Below are 16,716 nucleotides of genomic sequence, written 5' to 3' on the forward strand. Positions count from 1 at the left end.
TTTGCAATTCTTTTGAGTGTGACCTGAAGACTTATTAGTATAGTTACTCAACATTCCTTGACATTTTATGAAATATTTTCGATTTATTTGAAAACTTTAATACATTTAAAGTTATTTTCTGACATATTTTTTTTGAAATATGAGCAAACGTGTTACTCGATCGACTTCCAGAACATCAAGTAATCGCTCACTAAATACACCATTTTCGAGTACCAGAGGTAGAGGTTCTCCAACTACTAGGATTTACAATAGAACTAGTAGTGCAGGACTTTTCAGTACAAAAGCTAATCCTAAAAATATTTTAAATACTTCTGCTACTTCCACTAGAGGTCGAGGTAAATCATTATTTTTATCTATTGAGTCAGAAGATACTGATTCATCTGAAGACTTAATTAATCCACCAAATATGGCGTCAGAAGAAAATAACGAGGGATCTGGTAGACCTCCTCCACCATTGACAGAACGCCCTGATAATCAGGACCTTGACTCAACACAGTCACTACTTTTATATTTCCGAGAAGTTATGAGGGAAGCTCAGGAAGAATTTAGGAGAGAAATTAGCTCGATTCGACAGACATTAAGCCAACCTACGGGTTCTAGAGCGACTTCTGAGAACAGAATTGATGGGGACTTACCTTCTCCAAATACGAGCATACCTTCAAACTTTTCTTCTGGATTTTCGAAAAATCTTAAAGATTGGAATGTCACATACAATGGTACAGGTAGTGTTTCGGACTTTTTATTTAAAATAGATACCCTTACGGAAAGGTCTCAGTGCCCATATGATCATTTAATGGCAAATTTTCAAGTTTTCCTGAATGGAAAAGCTGATGAGTGGTACTGGATGTACACAAAACAGAATCCAGGTTTGACCTACCCTCAGCTCAAAGCTGCCATGACCCGCGAATTTGGAAATCTTGAAAGTGATCATGAGGTAATTATAAGGATGTCTACTCGTAAACAGCATTCTAAAGAAAGTTATGATGACTTTCATTCAGTAATAGTCCAAATGAACCAACGGCTTGGTCAACCATTACCTGATGCTTCAGTAATAGACATTATTAAGAAAAATGTGAATACTGACCTTAAGATTATGCTTTTCATAGCTAGCCCAAAGGATTTAAGTGAGCTTAGGGACATTGCTAGGAAGGCCGAGAAGGTACTTCAAGAAAATAAATCCCAAATTACTGTAACCCGACCTAAACATGTAAATGAGATTTCGGTTAAAAATGTTTCCGACGATTCTGATGAAGAACCCGATCCACAGATTGAAGCTTTGAGGGTAACCAGACCTCAAAATAAGCGAGATTATTCTGGCATTAAATGTTGGAATTGCCTTCAAATGGGGCATAGCTATATCTACTGTCCCGATGAATCGAGACATATTTTTTGTTTCAAATGTGGAAACAGGGGAGTAACAACGCCGAAGTGTACGAATACACATAATTTAAACTTCCGTCGGAGCGAGAAGTTAACCGGGGACCCTCGTTCCCAAAATTAAATCCCGAATCGAATTTTATATCGGATGAAAATATTCCAAAGGTACATTTCTCTTCCGATCAATTACCAGAATGGACGAATAAATTAAAAATTCAGCCTTCGTGGCAGATTTTAAAATGTAGAGAGAGGTACAAGAAGAGAAAAATATTTAGAAAAGCTATTGAATCGTCATTTTTATCTACTTCTGATGATGGTAGACCATATGCCAGGATTACAATTTTTGATTATGACCTTCTATGTTTGCTAGACTCTGGGGCAAATGTATCTGGTTTAGGAAAGGGTAGCATAGATTTTGTAAAGAAAAACAATATTAAATTGGAAAGATTTAGATCTAAAATTTCAACAGCAAATGGTACGAAGAATGAAGTTGTTGGTTTCTGTTCACTTCCAGTGATATTTAAAGGTGTGAAGAAAAATATTGTCTTTTATATAGTCCCTACATTATCTCAAGAGGGATATCTTGGAGTGGACTTTTGGAGAGCCTATGCTCTTGCTCCAAAGATTATACCCGACATTTCGTGTTTGGAGATAAAAGAAAATAAAGACGCTTTATTTCACGACCTTACCCCAGAACAAAAACTTGAACTCGATACCAGAATTTTAGACTTCCCATCTTTCGAAAAGTTAGGGCTTGGATGCACAAAACTTATTGAGCATCATATTGACACTGGAGATGCAACTCCTGTCAAATCCAAGCATTACCCCCTTTCGCCCCCTAGACAAGCAGAAGTTTACGAGGAGTTAGATCGACTTTTAGACCTCGGTGTAATAGAGGAATCAAACTCTCCTTGGTGTAGTCCCATAGTTACAGTTAGGAAGCCGGGGAAAATAAGACTTTGTCTTGATTGTAGGAAGTTGAATTCCTTAACTAAAAAGGATTCCTACCCACTTCCTCATATTAACGGCTTATTGAGTCGTCTTCAAGACACTCATTATATAACTGGGATAGACCTTAAAGACGCTTATTTTCAAATAAAATTGTCTGAGACCTCTAAAGAAAAGACAGCCTTTGCAGTACCAGGGCGACCTCTTTATCAATATAAAGTAATGCCTTTCGGTGTTTGCAATGGACCTCAGACTATGAGCCGTCTTATGGACAAAACTATACCTTCAAGGATAAGAGACCGAGTCTTTATTTATTTAGACGACCTCCTCGTATGTAGTCCTGAAAGCCATATGACCTTATTAGCCGAAGTAGCTCAGTGCCTAAAATCAGGTGGCCTTACAATTAATGTGAAAAAGAGCAACTTTTGTCAACGAGAGATAAAATATCTTGGTTATAGGATAGGAGGTGGAATTTTGAAAGTTGACCCCGACAAAGTCGAGGCTATTGTTAACTTTCCTCTCCCAAAGACCCCACGTCAAGTTAGACGTTTTGTTGGCATGGCTAATTGGTATCGTGCTTTCATCGATAATTTTTCTGACCTTTCTGGACCTCTCACAGACTGCCTTCAAAAGTCAAATAAACCTTTTAAGCTCACACCAGAAGCCATTGACTCTTTCTCTAAATTAAAAGCGGCCTTGTCAAGTGCCCCAGTACTGGCTCAACCAGATTTTAATAGAGAATTCGTAGTTCAGTGTGATGCGTCACGAGTAGGGGTAGGCGGTGTTCTCTATCAAGTCGATGATGACGGAAAAGAACACCCAATTGCTTTTGTATCACAAAAGCTGAATAAGGCTCAACGCAATTATACAGTGACAGAGCTTGAATGCCTTGCAGCCATCACTTGTGTACAGCGATTCAGACCTTACATTGAAGGACTTCCTTTTAAAATTGTGACCGACCACTCAAGCCTCAAATGGCTCATGAGTCAAAAGGACCTCTCTGGTAGACTTGCTAGATGGAGCCTCAAGCTCCAAGGTTTTGATTTTAAGATGGAGCATAGAAAAGGTACGTTAAACGTGGTTCCAGACACCTTATCAAGATTTGATGTCGATGAACTCGACCTTAATTTAGCTCCACTTGATTTAGACCTCACGTCACCCGAATTTGACAGCCCTGATTATTCGAAATTGAAAAATAACATTCTGGAAAATAAAGAATCATTACCTGACCTTCGTGTTTCTAATAATGTGATCCACAAAAGAGTTAAATTTCGTGATGGAGAAGAAACCGAAGAGAGTCTTTGGAGGATATGGCTACCCCAGACCTTGACTCATGACATTATTAATAAAGCTCATGAAGAAGGTTGCCATGGAGGTTACCACAAAACACTCTATAGAGTGAGACAAAAATTCTTTTGGCCACGGATGGCACGTGATGTTAAAGACTTTATCAGGAAATGTGATGATTGTAAAATTATTAAGCCGAATAATCGGATCTCTAGACCACCAATGGGTGAACAATTTATTACTTTTAGACCTTTTCAAAGGTTATATTGTGACTTCTTGGGTCCTTACCCATGTAGTAAGTCGAAAAATTGTCAGTTGTTCATAGTGGTTGATCATCTCACCAAATTTATTTTTCTGAAGCCTATGAGATCGGCAACGTCCATCAACGTAATTGACTTTTTCCAGAATTACCTATTTTGCACTTTTGGTGTTCCGCAATATGTCCACAGTGACAATGGTAGACAGTTTGTCTCCAGAGAGATGCAAGACTTCTTTTCACTGTATGGAATCACACATATAACAACAGGTTTTTACTCTCCGCAGGCGAATGCCTCCGAAAGAGCAAATAGAGAGATTATTTCGAAGATTAGACCTTTCCTTAAAAATGACTCTGACCATACAAATTGGGATAGAGACATTTATAAAATTTTATCGGTACTACGCAGTGATTATCATTCTGCCATTCAGACTTCACCATATTTTGCAGCATTTGGTCAAAATATGATTTTGCATGGTTCGACATATTCAATTTTAAATCAATTAAATATGATAAACGATGATACCAGAGTTCAAAATGCAGACCGACTACAAAATATACGTGATAAAATCCGAAAGAATCTTGACCTAGCTCATGAGAAAGCTGCCAAGACCTATAATACTAGAGTCAGACCGATTAATTTTGTTGAAGGACAGGAAGTCTTTAGGGTAAATCACTCACAAAGTGACTTTAAAAATGCAATTAATGCGAAATTTAATCCAAAATTTGTCAAGTGCCGAATTCGGAAGAAAATAGGTAATGCCCTATATGACATTGAAGACCTCAAGGGGAATTACATTGGAAAATACCATGCTTCAGACCTTCGAGCATAGCATAGCCATATTTCTGTTTTTAGTAAAGCCCGGCTACGTGGGTCGAGCCACACGTTTTTTTTTTTTTGCGGCTATCCTGCCTGTTCGTTCTACGATCATAGATCTAGAGACGAAGCAGTTTTGAAACGGATCGCCTCATTTTATTTGGGCGCACACAATGTGTGTAGACCTTAACACGTTTGACGTCATACGCTATGCTATACGCGACGTCAAACATTAAGACGTACCTAGTAGCAACACTGTTATTGTCATCACTGACACTTTTGCGTTCACTAATACATACGTGTATGGGAATGTCAAATTGGACTCGAGCATCACAGTGATCATTATTAAAAAACCGGCAAGCGAAGAAGACGTAGTGAAAAGGAAATTGCAATTAAGACCCTCGTGCTGATTAAATATATCCCAAGAGGAATACAAAAGTTGAAGTCGATTTCCTGATCTTATTGAACAAGGCAAATAAGTTTACAGTCAAATAAAAGACTTTCATTGTGATCAGTGATAAATCTGAACGTGACCTTAGCAACAAACCAAATTTCTACTTAAATTTTTTTTCTCCGCATTTTTTATGCATGGTAAGACATTTGCAAGAAAACCGGTGTTTCTTGAATGTGAAATAAAATGATTTTCTTTAATTTTTTTTTCAACTGTGTAGTGACCTTCAAATACATATTTATGCTTGCACAGTGCCTACAATAAATTTATTGGATTTGCGGAATTATTAATGAATGAAATTGAAGAAAGAGTGCCAAAACGACCTTACAATCAATTTTGGAATGTTGATGCAGATTTCCATGTTCAAGTGCAAGGCACCAAATCCTTCCCAGCATTAAATCATACTCCTCAACATAACCATACAAACAATTTATGCGGTGATGTATAAATGAAATTAAAATGTAGTGAATAGCTAAAATTTACATCATAGCCCACATTAATTTGAATAGACCTCATAATTATTTCAAAATTGGAATTCTTGAATTAACATATTTTTTTCCCTTATCGAATTTTCGACATATTATAAAATAATTGTTTGCCATGAATAACGGTTTATAAACGAAATATGTATGTATTTACATATTGAGAAATATGTAATACATATTTATACATAATTTTTTTTGACTTATTGAATTTTTGCTTTCTCTGAATTTATTGCGCTTTATGTACATAACGGTACTTAGTTGACCTTCATGTACATACATAATTAGACATACATATTTTTTTTAGATTTCTTTTTTGTAAACAACATCCCGTTAGGAATTAAGAATAGCCTAGTGTTTTTTTTTTTTTTTGTAAAAGAAGATGAGTGTCAAATATTAGAACACAACCCAGCAAACATTTTTAGACCTGACCCAAATATAATATTTTAATGGGTAATTTTTTCGAGTGCTAGATTATTGAGCTCAATCATCAGGCTATTTTAATAGAATTTTTGGTTAGTGCCATTGCACAAAATGGGAGTTTTGTTATAAACAAAACAATATTTTGACATTTAGCCTTTTTCTTAGTTTTTCCTTTTTTCTATTTTTTTATGTTTAATTAATTTAATAATTAATGCAAATATGCAATTAATTTTTCATTTTTAATTTCAATTAATTTTTTCTTAAATATTATTATGAATTATGTTCAATAAAATGAATTTTGTTATGAATATGAAATGCTAAATTGACTTCACATTTAAAAGGAATGTTGGGTAACCAAGGCTTTTAGGTTTTGAAGGTCACATTAAGGGACATTGTAAATTAAAGGTACATACAATGTCATAGGCGACAGGGTGGGACAAGTGTACCTAGGTATGACATTAGACCTCGTCATACCACAAATGGTCACAGGTAAGATACAACAATGACTCACAATTGACTTTGTGCAATATAATTTAAAATCAACTCTACTTTTTAATAGACGTTTGGTTTCCGTGGCATGGAATGTTTATTTTAATATGTTCGCGCGCTGAAGAATAACGGGTTGAGAACTTACCTCCTGGATGAGCTAGCCAGGCAAATTTGTTATCTTACCATGCCCAAACCGACCTCGTATATTTTTCATACATTTTTATTCGATTTTATGCTTTGAATTTATTCAGCGGATAGCCGGCGCGTAACATATATGGCGCCCAACGAAATACATTGTGTATTTTGACCTTTTGATTTTAAATTATTTTTGCACTTTTTTCGAAAAATCAGTTCTTTTGAACAAATTAAAAATTCTGAGTCATTGATTGGATCTTATTAACAATTGTTTTAATTGAATCATATACAGGTGATTTCTATTGAAACATTTTAGTGACATATTTGTTCTTTTTTCTATTTATGGATATTTTTGTCATTTTTATAAGACCTTTTTACTGGGACCTGTATACACTTGGTAAAATTGACTATAAAAGGACATAAATTGAAATAATTAGATCCGTATTCAGATTTCTATTTTAAAATGCCTAGATCTTTTTTTATCTTTTTGATGAGGAATTTAGAGTCCAGACTGACGACTATGAGTAGTTCAGTTTATGTTGCATAAAGGAATCATTTCTAGGTAAATCGATTTTGTCTTGACTTTTCCTTCAGACTTTTGTCTAGTCTCTTATAAGATTTTGGACAATAGACGCTGGTCAATGTTAGGACATAAGGCTAAAGCATTAAAAATAGAACTGCAGATTTCTGAATATAAATTATTTTCTCTTTGAGTCATCAATTAATTTCTTCATTTGGGAGATAGTGATGAGCCAAAGGCATATAGAATAGACAGTATACTTCGGTATCTTTGCAATTCTTTTGAGTGTGACCTGAAGACTTATTAGTATAGTTACTCAACATTCCTTGACATTTTATGAAATATTTTCGATTTATTTGAAAACTTTAATACATTTAAAGTTATTTTCTGACATATTTTTTTTGAAATATGAGCAAACGTGTTACTCGATCGACTTCCAGTACATCAAGTAATCGCTCACTAAATACACCATTTTCGAGTACCAGAGGTAGAGGTTCTCCAACTACTAGGATTTACAATAGAACTAGTAGTGCAGGACTTTTCAGTACAAAAGCTAATCCTAAAAATATTTTAAATACTTCTGCTACTTCCACTAGAGGTCGAGGTAAATCATTATTTTTATCTATTGAGTCAGAAGATACTGATTCATCTGAAGACTTAATTAATCCACCAAATATGGCGTCAGAAGAAAATAACGAGGGATCTGGTAGACCTCCTCCACCATTGACAGAACGCCCTGATAATCAGGACCTTGACTCAACACAGTCACTACTTTTATATTTCCGAGAAGTTATGAGGGAAGCTCAGGAAGAATTTAGGAGAGAAATTAGCTCGATTCGACAGACATTAAGCCAACCTACGGGTTCTAGAGCGACTTCTGAGAACAGAATTGATGGGGACTTACCTTCTCCAAATACGAGCATACCTTCAAACTTTTCTTCTGGATTTTCGAAAAATCTTAAAGATTGGAATATCACATACAATGGTACAGGTAGTGTTTCGGACTTTTTATTTAAAATAGATACCCTTTCGGAAAGGTCTCAGTGCCCATATGATCATTTAATGGCAAATTTTCAAGTTTTCCTGAATGGAAAAGCTGATGAGTGGTACTGGATGTACACAAAACAGAATCCAGGTTTGACCTACCCTCAGCTCAAAGCTGCCATGACCCGCGAATTTGGAAATCTTGAAAGTGATCATGAGGTAATTATAAGAATGTCTACTCGTAAACAGCATTCTAAAGAAAGTTATGATGACTTTCATTCAGTAATAGTCCAAATGAACCAACGGCTTGGTCAACCATTACCTGATGCTTCAGTAATAGACATTATTAAGAAAAATGTGAATACTGACCTTAAGATTATGCTTTTCATAGCTAGCCCAAAGGATTTAAGTGAGCTTAGGGACATTGCTAGGAAGGCCGAGAAGGTACTTCAAGAAAATAAATCCCAAATTACTGTAACCCGACCTAAACATGTAAATGAGATTTCGGTTAAAAATGTTTCCGACGATTCTGATGAAGAACCCGATCCACAGATTGAAGCTTTGAGGGTAACCAGACCTCAAAATAAGCGAGATTATTCTGGCATTAAATGTTGGAATTGCCTTCAAATGGGGCATAGCTATATCTACTGTCCCGATGAATCGAGACATATTTTTTGTTTCAAATGTGGAAACAGGGGAGTAACCACGCCGAAGTGTACGAATACACATAATTTAAACTTCCGTCGGAGCGAGAAGTTAACCGGGGACCCTCGTTCCCAAAATTAAATCCCGAATCGAATTTTATATCGGATGAAAATATTCCAAAGGTACATTTCTCTTCCGATCAATTACCAGAATGGACGAATAAATTAAAAATTCAGCCTTCGTGGCAGATTTTAAAATGTAGAGAGAGGTACAAGAAGAGAAAAATATTTAGAAAAGCTATTGAATCGTCATTTTTATCTACTTCTGATGATGGTAGACCATATGCCAGGATTACAATTTTTGATTATGACCTTCTATGTTTGCTAGACTATGGGGCAAATGTATCTGTTTTAGGAAAGGGTAGCTTAGATTTTGTAAAGAAAAACAATATTAAATTGGAAAGATTTAGATCTAAAATTTCAACAGCAAATGGTACGAAGAATGAAGTTGTTGGTTTCTGTTCACTTCCAGTGATATTTAAAGGTGTGAAGAAAAATATTGTCTTTTATATAGTCCCTACATTATCTCAAGAGGGATATCTTGGAGTGGACTTTTGGAGAGCCTATGCTCTTGCTCCAAAGATTATACCCGACATTTCGTGTTTGGAGATAAAAGAAAATAAAGACGCTTTATTTCACGACCTTACCCCAGAACAAAAACTTGAACTCGATACCAGAATTTTAGACTTCCCATCTTTCGAAAAGTTAGGGCTTGGATGCACAAAACTTATTGAGCATCATATTGACACTGGAGATGCAACTCCTGTCAAATCCAAGCATTACCCCCTTTCGCCCCTAGACAAGCAGAAGTTTACGAGGAGTTAGATCGACTTTTAGACCTCGGTGTAATAGAGGAATCAAACTCTCCTTGGTGTAGTCCCATAGTTACAGTTAGGAAGCCGGGGAAAATAAGACTTTGTCTTGATTGTAGGAAGTTGAATTCCTTAACTAAAAAGGATTCCTACCCACTTCCCCATATTAACGGCTTATTGAGTCGTCTTCAAGACACTCATTATATAACTGGGATAGACCTTAAAGACGCTTATTTTCAAATAAAATTGTCTGAGACCTCTAAAGAAAAGACAGCCTTTGCAGTACCAGGGCGACCTCTTTATCAATATAAAGTAATGCCTTTCGGTGTTTGCAATGGACCTCAGACTATGAGCCGTCTTATGGACAAAACTATACCTTCAAGGATAAGAGACCGAGTCTTTATTTATTTAGACGACCTCCTCGTATGTAGTCCTGAAAGCCATATGACCTTATTAGCCGAAGTAGCTCAGTGCCTAAAATCAGCTGGCCTTACAATTAATGTGAAAAAGAGCAACTTTTGTCAACGAGAGATAAAATATCTTGGTTATAGGATAGGAGGTGGAATTTTGAAAGTTGACCCCGACAAAGTCGAGGCTATTGTTAACTTTCCTCTCCCAAAGACCCCACGTCAAGTTAGACGTTTTGTTGGCATGGCTAATTGGTATCGTGCTTTCATCGATAATTTTTCTGACCTTTCTGGACCTCTCACAGACTGCCTTCAAAAGTCAAATAAACCTTTTAAGCTCACACCAGAAGCCATTGACTCTTTCTCTAAATTAAAAGCGGCCTTGTCAAGTGCCCCAGTACTGGCTCAACCAGATTTTAATAGAGAATTCGTAGTTCAGTGTGATGCGTCACGAGTAGGGGTAGGCGGTGTTCTCTATCAAGTCGATGATGACGGAAAAGAACACCCAATTGCTTTTGTATCACAAAAGCTGAATAAGGCTCAACGCAATTATACAGTGACAGAGCTTGAATGCCTTGCAGCCATCACTTGTGTACAGCGATTCAGACCTTACATTGAAGGACTTCCTTTTAAAATTGTGACCGACCACTCAAGCCTCAAATGGCTCATGAGTCAAAAGGACCTCTCTGGTAGACTTGCTAGATGGAGCCTCAAGCTCCAAGGTTTTGATTTTAAGATGGAGCATAGAAAAGGTACGTTAAACGTGGTTCCAGACACCTTATCAAGATTTGATGTCGATGAACTCGACCTTAATTTAGCTCCACTTGATTTAGACCTCACGTCACCCGAATTTGACAGCCCTGATTATTCGAAATTAAAAAATAACATTCTGGAAAATAAAGAATCATTACCTGACCTTCGTGTTTCTAATAATGTGATCCACAAAAGAGTTAAATTTCGTGATGGAGAAGAAACCGAAGAGAGTCTTTGGAGGATATGGCTACCCCAGACCTTGACTCATGACATTATTAATAAAGCTCATGAAGAAGGTTGCCATGGAGGTTACCACAAAACACTCTATAGACTGAGACAAAAATTCTTTTGGCCACGGATGGCACGTGATGTTAAAGACTTTATCAGGAAATGTGATGATTGTAAAATTATTAAGCCGAATAATCGGATCTCTAGACCACCAATGGGTGAACAATTTATTACTTTTAGACCTTTTCAAAGGTTATATTGTGACTTCTTGGGTCCTTACCCATGTAGTAAGTCGAAAAATTGTCAGTTGTTCATAGTGGTTGATCATCTCACCAAATTTATTTTTCTGAAGCCTATGAGATCGGCAACGTCCATCAACGTAATTGACTTTTTCCAGAATTACCTATTTTGCACTTTTGGTGTTCCGCAATATGTCCACAGTGACAATGGTAGACAGTTTGTCTCCAGAGAGATGCAAGACTTCTTTTCACTGTATGGAATCACACATATAACAACAGGTTTTTACTCTCCGCAGGCGAATGCCTCCGAAAGAGCAAATAGAGAGATTATTTCGAAGATTAGACTTTTCCTTAAAAATGACTCTGACCATACAAATTGGGATAGAGACATTTATAAAATTTTATCGGTACTACGCAGTGATTATCATTCTGCCATTCAGACTTCACCATATTTTGCAGCATTTGGTCAAAATATGATTTTGCATGGTTCGACATATTCAATTTTAAATCAATTAAATATGATAAACGATGATACCAGAGTTCAAAATGCAGACCGACTACAAAATATACGTGATAAAATCCGAAAGAATCTTGACCTAGCTCATGAGAAAGCTGCCAAGACCTATAATACTAGAGTCAGACCGATTAATTTTGTTGAAGGACAGGAAGTCTTTAGGGTAAATCACTCACAAAGTGACTTTAAAAATGCAATTAATGCGAAATTTAATCCAAAATTTGTCAAGTGCCGAATTCGGAAGAAAATAGGTAATGCCCTATATGACATTGAAGACCTCAAGGGGAATTACATTGGAAAATACCATGCTTCAGACCTTCGAGCATAGCATAGCCATATTTCTGTTTTTAGTAAAGCCCGGCTACGTGGGTCGAGCCACACGTTTTTTTTTTGCGGCTATCCTGCCTGTTCGTTCTACGATCATAGATCTAGAGACGAAGCAGTTTTGAAACGGATCGCCTCATTTTATTTGGGCGCACACAATGTGTGTAGACCTTAACACGTTTGACGTCATACGCTATGCTATACGCGACGTCAAACATTAAGACGTACCTAGTGGCAACACTGTTATTGTCATCACTGACACTTTTGCGTTCACTAATACATACGTGTATGGGAATGTCAAATTGGACTCGAGCATCACAGTGATCATTATTAAAAAAACCGGCAAGCGAAGAAGACGTAGAGAAAAGGAAATTGCAATTAAGACCCTCGTGCTGATTAAATATATCCCAAGAGGAATACAAAAGTTGAAGTCGATTTCCTGATCTTATTGAACAAGGCAAATAAGTTTACAGTCAAATAAAAGACTTTCATTGTGATCAGTGATAAATCTGAACGTGACCTTAGCAACAAACCAAATTTCTACTTAAATTTTTTTTCTCCGCATTTTTTATGCATGGTAAGACATTTGCAAGAAAACCGGTGTTTCTTGAATGTGAAATAAAATGATTTTCTTTAATTTTTTTTTTCAACTGTGTAGTGACCTTCAAATACATATTTATGCTTGCACAGTGCCTACAATAAATTTATTGGATTTGCGGAATTATTAATGAATGAAATTGAAGAAAGAGTGCCAAAACGACCTTACAATCAATTTTGGAATGTTGATGCAGATTTCCATGTTCAAGTGCAAGGCACCAAATCCTTCCCAGCATTAAATCATACTCCTCAACATAACCATACAAACAATTTATGCGGTGATGTATAAATGAAATTAAAATGTAGTGAATAGCTAAAATTTACATCATAGCCCACATTAATTTGAATAGACCTCATAATTATTTCAAAATTGGAATTCTTGAATTAACATATTTTTTCCCTTATCGAATTTTCGACATATTATAAAATAATTGTTTGCCATGAATAACGGTTTATAAACGAAATATGTATGTATTTACATATTGATAAATATGTAATACATATTTATACATAATTTTTTTGACTTATTGAATTTTTGCTTTCTCTGAATTTCTTGCGCTTTATGTACATAACGGTACTTAGTTGACCTTCATGTACATACATAATTAGACATACATATTTTTTTTAGATTTCTTTTTTGTAAACAACATCCCGTTAGGAATTAAGAATAGCCTAGTGTTTTTTTTTTTTTGTAAAAGAAGATGAGTGTCAAATATTAGAACACAACCCAGCAAACATTTTTAGACCTGACCCAAATATAATATTTTAATGGGTAATTTTTTCGAGTGCTAGATTATTGAGCTCAATCATCAGGCTATTTTAATAGAATTTTTGGTTAGTGCCATTGCACAAAATGGGAGTTTTGTTATAAACAAAACAATATTTTGACATTTAGCCTTTTTCTTAGTTTTTCCTTTTTTCTATTTTTTTATGTTTAATTAATTTAATAATTAATGCAAATATGCAATTAATTTTTCATTTTTAATTTCAATTAATTTTTTCTTAAATATTATTATGAATTATGTTCAATAAAATGAATTTTGTTATGAATATGAAATGCTAAATTGACTTCACATTTAAAAGGAATGTTGGGTAACCAAGACTTTTAGGTTTTGAAGGTCACATTAAGGGACATTGTAAATTAAAGGTACATACAATGTCATAGGCGACAGGGTGGGACAAGTGTACCTAGGTATGACATTAGACCTCGTCATACCACAAATGGTCACAGGTAAGATACAACAATGACTCACAATTGACCTTGTGCAATATAATTTAAAATCAACTCTACTTTTTAATAGACGTTTGGTTTCCGTGGCATGGAATGTTTATTTTAATATGTTCGCGCGCTGAAGAATAACGGGTTGAGAACTTACCTCCTGGATGAGCTAGCCAGGCAAATTTGTTATCTTACCATGCCCAAACCGACCTCGTATATTTTTCATACATTTTTATTCGATTTTATGCTTTGAATTTATTCAGCGGATAGCCGGCGCGTAACAACATGTTTGCCGGCTTCTGATTGGTTGATTCGCCGACTTTTACATTTGTTCCAGTTTTTTTTTTTACGTTTCTGCCATTTTTCCGTTCCCGTACATTTTGGAAAAATGTGTATTTGGAACTCATTTCATAATTTATTGTATTTCAAACATTTTTAACTAAACAAAAGGGTTTATTTGCCAGAAAATTGTGCAAAACCCTGCTTTTACACATGACAGGACAGTATTGATTGTCATAATCCCAAAACATGCATGTGTGACGTAGACGTCCCGACAACTGCAAAAACAGTAAGTAAAAGTCTGGTGTAAACGACTGTCAGTTTTGAATGATGGTGTGTACCCCGCTTTAAGGACAATCGAATTCAATGATTTTAAAATTGTTTTTAGAAAATTAGTGGGGAAGAACATCTTCAGTTTTGCATTAGTATAAACATTTAATTATATAAAACTTACAATTCATATTTTAATTCGCCTCAGCGCCATTAGGCATTGTAGAGGCTAGCTGGCAAATTACACAATTCAAAAGTTATTACATTTCTTAAATAATATAACATCTGAAGTGCAATAGCTTATAAAAGACTTTCAATTTGAGATTTAAGATGATTTTTTAAAGATCTTTTTAAAAATAGAAAATCGAGTGAATTTTATATCATCAGGCAAGTGGTTAAACTCATGACTACCAGAATATTCTATTCTCTGTTTTGTCGTCTCAGTGCGACACAATGCAACTCTAAGCTGTTGATTATTCCTGGTGTTGAAAGAAATTTGGTTTACAATAAACTCTATGGTATGGTATCCAATATGATTTATACATTTGTAGACATACGTTAAAAGCTGCAACTTATAGGTTCCATAAACTGGCAATATCGATGGAAAAGCATCACTATATAAGGAAGTGGTGGTTTTCAAAGCTTTATTTTGAAGCCTTTGCAATGATTTTAATTCGCTTTTCTTTAAGATGGGTTTGTATCATTGTTTGCTAGATTAAACATTTGGTTTCTTCGCTGAATTTGTATTTAAACTTATACAATAATCCAAGTACTGGCGATATTTTTGTTTTTAAATGATTTATATGCTGATTCCAAGCAAGGTTCGACTGCATATATATCCCCAAATATTTAACAATATTAACTTCTTGTATAAGCTCTCCATCTACAGTGATAGCGAATTCCGAATTTGGATCACGATGTGGCTTAAATCTTATTAACTTAGTCTTCCCTCTATTTAAGAATAACTTGTTTAGTCTCATGAATTCCAAAATCAATGAGGAATCACGTTCCATATAACATTTCACAGCCGCTGTAGATTTGTAGGGATAAGAAAGACATATGTCGTCAGCAGACATAAACAGCCGATATAGTTGCCAATATTGGTCCATGTGTCGTTTATTTACTAGGGTTATGACTTTTTGACCTTTTTTTCTCAAAATGATTTCCTGTAGCGAGAGTGAATGAACTTTTGCCTATTAATGCCAAAAATAACAACGTTCAATCCATTTAATTATTAAAAAAGGTCACGCACAAACCACTATAAAACCATCTATAAAAACTTTAAAAGCTTTTTGTGCATGAGCTTTTTTCTATCGAATCACCTTGTAATTAAGATTTTATCTAATGTTATGCAAAAGCTCATTAAAATATGACGCAGGGATATGACGTTGTAAAAAAGTCATAACCCTACTTACATTTTTCAAATAACTGTAAACACAAACACAGAAAAACAAACAGAAGCGGAAAAATAGAAAATATATAATAAAAATAAAATGGATGAAGCTTTCATTTAATATAAGTTGTAAACAACATATTTAATAGCAATTTGTAAGATTATTTTGTGCAGTATTTTCAAGCAATTCTTTTTGCAAATTCGCGTATACGTAAACCAAGATCAGCTGACTGGCATCTTATATCATTTTAGACTAGTCTAAACAACTACGATTTGAAAGTTAGATTTAGAAATCGAGTCGATTTAAAATGACTAGTCTAAACGGGCTTTAAGTGAGCTATTAAACGGCGTATGCACTAGAGCTTTTTGCCGGGTTAACCTTCTTTATAAGTGTTTACGCCGGATTTCCCCAACTGGCAACCCTATATCTATTTTTCAATATTCCGAAATAGTCGTATTCGTCATCCCTAATTCTGCTCAGAATTGTGCCTTGTATGCTCTCATTTTCTCTTTGGATTCCATTACTGAATTTTCCTTTCTAATTGTCTTTCAATAAATCACTTGTAAACTAAGCATCAACCAGTACTGTTGTCCTTGGTAAGCGTTCGTTCCTGTTTCACTGAATTCAATAAAGAACCATTATTGTTCTTACTTCAAACTTCTAATACAAATTGCATTTTCTTTCCTTTTTTTCCATTTCATTATTCTTTGGTGAATGAATCTTGAGGAAAATATTTCCATTACTGAAATATTTTCGGGGCTTACAGCAGAAACCCAACCGCCCTTCATTCTAGTGAGAACACCCACA

Source organism: Musca autumnalis, unplaced genomic scaffold, assembly GCF_047663935.1.
Source record: "Musca autumnalis isolate F117 unplaced genomic scaffold, ASM4766393v1 scaffold_3, whole genome shotgun sequence".
Lineage (NCBI taxonomy): Eukaryota > Metazoa > Arthropoda > Insecta > Diptera > Muscidae > Musca > Musca autumnalis.